Source organism: Asparagus officinalis, chromosome 5, assembly GCF_001876935.1.
Source record: "Asparagus officinalis chromosome 5, Aspof.V1, whole genome shotgun sequence".
Taxonomy (NCBI): Eukaryota; Viridiplantae; Streptophyta; class Magnoliopsida; order Asparagales; family Asparagaceae; genus Asparagus; species Asparagus officinalis.
Window position 1 is genome coordinate 101,728,925 of NC_033798.1, and position 5,433 is coordinate 101,734,357.

Genomic DNA, 5,433 nt, shown 5'->3' on the forward strand with positions numbered 1-5,433 from the left:
AAGAATAAATCCCAAAAATCCCATCTCTCAACAAAAGCCCTTGAGTAAATGAAGAAATAAGAGAAATTCAAGAAGCCAAAGTGAAATATTTGAATTTTAAAAGCCCAAATGTCCCAAATGTCCATGGCAGCTCCTCCTCTCTTTTCACAAATGAATTTCGAATTTTTGGAGGCCCAAAACCCATCAAGAAACTCAACCAATTCTCAAGTGAAATATAAGGATGTAAAGGCCCAAAGCCCATCAAATGAATACACCAAATCAAGCTCCATTAGACTGGATTATGCTGCAGCTGAAAATCAAATGAAATGAATGGACCGGTCTTGAAACTTTGGGACTGCAGCTTTGATTTTTTTCTCTTCATGGACCGAATTAAATGCTGCTGGAGATTGGATTTGTAAATGGGCCGGATTTTTATTTTTGAAAATCAAATGCTCATCACTTGAATGGGCCGAAACTCTAAGTGGACTTGATTGCTTCAATTTTTGAAAATGAAATAGCTAAACACTCCATGACCAGACTTGAGGTGGAGTTGAAATCACAGCAAAGAGTTGGGCCGAAATTGTGATCGGACTTGGGCTTGGAATTTGCAAGAAAATTCTTTTGAAAATCAAATGAACATGGGCTCAAGAATTGGATTTTATTTTTCTTTTGAAAATCAAATAAATCAAAGGTGGAGATTGTTGCTTGGGGCTCAAGACAAATCCAATGGCTCATATTCATTGAAGATTACTATAAATAGGGGTAGAGAGTGAGGGGTTAGAGGTGTGAAAATTTTGTAAACTCCTTTTGGAGAGGAGGGCTACTCTTAATTGAGAAGGCCTTCCAAAAATTGTAACTTTAGTTGCAATTAATAAAAATAATTTTTTCCTCTTTAAATTTGTTCTTTCTCCTCTTTGTTGAATGATGAGGATGGAGATGAAGAGCAATTTGAAGGTTTGCATTTCTTTTCTCTTTTATTTCTTTTTAGTAATTTCTTTATTATTGCTTATTAGTTAGATTTAAATTCATGCTTGTAGTATAGATTTACTTTCTTGTCTTTTTTATTTTCTTTTTGCACTTTAATTTGTAGAGTAGATTTATTTTTCTTGCATTTAATTTCTGCAATTTATTTTGTAGTTTAGATTTTTATTTTCTTTGTAATTAGATTTATTTCTTGTTCATAGTTTAGATTTTTCTTTTCTTTTTAATTTTGTAATTAGTCTTCTTTTTCTTGTTTTTATTTCTTAAGATGTGAATTTAATTCTTGTAGGAATCTTAGAATTGTATGAAACTAGTCTAATTTCTTTTATATTGTATGAATTATTCTCTTGTACTTAAAATGTTCATGTTTAGGATAATCAACTAGAGAACTAATCGGTAGAAGAAGAATTTGATAATCTATGCTTATCTTAAATGGTTTGATAGGTTATGCTTATGAATTCTAGGATTATTATCATGTTGTTGTTCTTATCATGAATAGTAATTTTGACTTAGATGATAATTTGATAGGTTACACTTTCCTTAAATGGTTTGATAATCTATGCTTAATAAATCTAAGTTGAAATATGATAAAAAGAGAATAGTTTATATTTTGTAATTGAAATTGGTTAGTGGATTATATTCTAGATTTCTTACCTCTTTTGAATCCTTCATCTTAACTTTCTTAAATTTTCTTTTCATTTTTGGTTTTATTTCTTGATTTTATTAATTCATATTTCTTGCCTTATGATTTCATTTATTCTTTAATTCTTCCTTCTCTCCTCTAAAATTCAATTTATTACCTCTTGCATATAAATCAAAACAACCACTCATACAATCACACTTATTCTTTATTCCTAATTGTCACGCACAAAATATAAGAACCAAGTTTAATAATCTCTTAAAATCACCTTCTTCGTGGGATCGATATCTTTTTATACTATAACTTGATAAATTGTGCACTTGCAATTTTGGTACATAATTATGCCGCATCAAGTTTTTGGCGCCGTTGCCGGGGAAGGTGCTAAAATAGGATTTTATTAACTTGATTCTTTAACTTGTGTATTTTTCTTGTGAAGGAACCGCTTGGAGCTTGAAAATCTTGGATTGAAGATCAAGAATTTGGAGCATTGCTTTCGGGTAAGTCTTCTTTCTAGTTTTCAATTCCACCCTCTTTAGCTAGCTTCACAATTAGAGACAATTAGGATTTAAAAAAAAAGAGATTTTATTTTTGTTGACCATAATAAAATTCATCTTCTCACATTTGCTTGTTGTTGACCATAATTAAAAAAAAAAGATTTTCTTTTTATCATCCTTTTTAGTCGCTTTTAATTTCTAGGGTTGCATTTCATATAGTGTAGGAATTCACCAAAGTGATTGTAGCACTTGATTTGGCACACACTTAAAACATTCTTAAGGGCAAAACCCCAATCAAGATAAGGTAAGGGATTTCATCACCCTTTCCTTAGCCCACAAATCACTAATTCCTCACTTCACAAATCCAAGCCTTCTAAAACTCATTAGACGTTGGCCCCTAAGGATTCGAGCTCAATAAGGAACAAGAAATCCTTAAGTGAACGGTTTAAGTTTTCTCAGAATAGTTGGTGTCTAAGGCAAGGTTTAGGGGTTGCGTAAAGCGCTCCGCAAGGAAAGAGGTACTTAATTGATCTTTGATCACCCTCTAGTACTATCCTTACCTGGCTAACTACCTGGGTAAAACTTTGATCTTTTCACTGTAGGAATTTTTGGTTAGGAGCTGGTCTAGTGGAGTTAGGCTAAACCCTAGAGTTAGAGTTGATTGAAAAGTGATTGCCTTGATTTGTTAGGATTTTTCTTTATCTTTTCATAAAAAAAAAAAACTAATTTTCTTTCTTTCTTTCCTTTAAAAAAACTAATTTTCTTTCTTTTTTTAAAAAAAAAATTTGTTTTGGTGTATGCAATTTTGGGTTCGGGATAATTTTCATCGCTTAATCCGTGTTGAACCAATCCAAGAAATGGCAAATCAACCAGTTCTTCAGGATATGTGTTACCCCACCAGAAATGCAATTCCATCTTGCATAAGACTCCCCGAAGTAAATGGAGCAAATTTCGAGCTTAGACCGCATTTCATTAACATGCTTCCCAAATTCCTAGGTAATGAAACAGAAGATGCATATATATTTATCTCGGAATTTGAGGAAGTATGTATTATGATAAAAATGAGAGAATTAACCGAAGATGCGATTAAGCTTAGATTTATTCCATTTGCTCTAAAGGACAAAGCTAAAAAATGGCTGTACAGCTTACCGATAAATTCCATCTCAACTTGGGAGGAATTTGTCACCGTTTTTCTCAAGAAATTTTTCCCTATTCACAAAACGGTAAAGCTTAGGAACAGCATTCAGAATTTCAAAATTGTCCCGGGAGAGCCATTCTGGAAATACTTTGACCGATTTAAAGATCTTTTAATCCAATGTCCTCATCACGGTCTAGAAAAATGGCGATTGTGCCAAGTCATATATGAAGGATTGGACTATTCTTCAAAAACATCTTTAGAATCGATGTGTCAGGGAGATTTTATGAGAAAAAACGCCGATGAAGCTTGGGAATTCCTAGAGAGTCTATCCGAGAAAACAATGCAGTGGGAAAACTGTGATGACAGGGTTTCATCTGTTTCCCAATCTAAGTCTAGTGGTTTTTCCCTGGAGTCAAACATTGCGTCTGAAGCGAAGATGGCGACGATTATGCGGAGGTTAGAAGCCTTAGAAGTTAAGGAACGAGCTCCGGCTCAAATCAATCATATTTCTGCCCCGGGATGTCATAACTGTCAGTCTCCTACCCACGTTTCAGAGGAATGTCCTCTTCTAGGAAACAACCATGCTTTAGAACAGATGAACGCTGCATTCCAGCGCCCTAGAAATGATCCATTTTCTCCAACCTACAATCCAGGTTGGAGAAATCATCCCAACTTTGCTTGGAACCAAGGGAACTCTCCCGGAAATCAAAACTTCATTCCCGCGTCAAACCCACAATTCCCTAGGGGAAACACTGTCCCGTTCAACTTACCAAACAATTTCCAACAAGCTAACCCAATTTTTCCAACCCAACATCCTCATCCTCATCAGCCTACAAATCCTTCAAATTCTGATCATGACAAACGTTTGAGTGTCTTAGAAAAGGGTTTAGAAGCTATGATCAAAGCTTCTACACAAACTACCAACATGTTGACCCAATCATCCACCACTCTAAATTCATTCATGCAAACCACCGGCCAAGTGCTCAACTCGAACACACAAGCCATAGCCCGGTTAGAAACCCAACTTGGGCAACTAGCCGCTGCCGTGAGTGAGAGAGAAAAAGGAAAATTTCCAAGTCAACCTGTTGCAAACCCTAAAGACACTGGATCCAGTTCCAACAACCCAGCTCAACTGAATGCAATTCACACTCTGAGATCAGGAAAACAAATAGACAATCAGGTTAGAATGCCACCGGATCAAACCCCTTCTCCCATTCAAAACACTCCTTCCGATGACCAAAATGCTGAACTTGAGATTGAGCCTGATCTAGATAGGTATAGGCCCGTTGCCCCCTTTCCAGATAGACTCAAACCTAGGAAAAACTCCCCGCAGGTTGAGAAAATCCTAGAAACGTTTAAACAGGTCAAGATCAACATCCCTCTTCTAGATGCAATCGAACAAATCCCTTCTTATGCAAAGTTCTTGAAGGACTTATGCACTAAGAAAAGAACCACCAATGTCCCCAAGAAAGTCTTCTTAGCTGCCAACCTCAGTGAAATTTTTTCAAAACCCATGCCGTTGAAATACAAGGACCCTGGTTGTCCCACAATTCCATGCGTCATAGGTAACACTCACATTGATAAGGCACTTCTAGACTTGGGAGCCAGCGTCAACCTCCTTCCGTATTCGGTCTATCAACAGCTAGGTGTAGGAGAACTTAAACCGACAAGATGCACTCTACAGTTAGCTGATAGATCTGTAAAAATTCCCAAAGGAGAGGTAGAGGATGTTCTGATCAAAGTTGGAGAGTTCATTTTCCCTGTTGATTTTATTGTCTTGGAAACGCAGCCCGTTTCCAATCTCAAAAGTCAAATCCCCGTCATTCTAGGAAGACCGTTCTTAGCCACCTCAAATGCTTTGATAAACTGTAGAACCGGTCAGATGAAACTATCTTTTGGGAATATGACTGTTGACCTCAATATCTTCAACTTAGGGAGACAGCCTAGTGATCCATCTGATGAACCCATGGAAGTGAATTTCATTCAAGGAATATCCAGTGAACAACAAGAGGGAGAGTGTGAGTCTGATTCAAATGCATCTGATTTAATGATTGAGGAGCTTTCTGATGACGAACTTGAGATAGAACCGCTGGTCAATCATGTTTTTGCTGTTGGCTGGCAACGAGAACCTTTAGAGATAGAACCCCGAGTCCAGCTTCGCCCATCTGTGGAGGAACCCCCTAAGTTAGAGCTCAAACCTC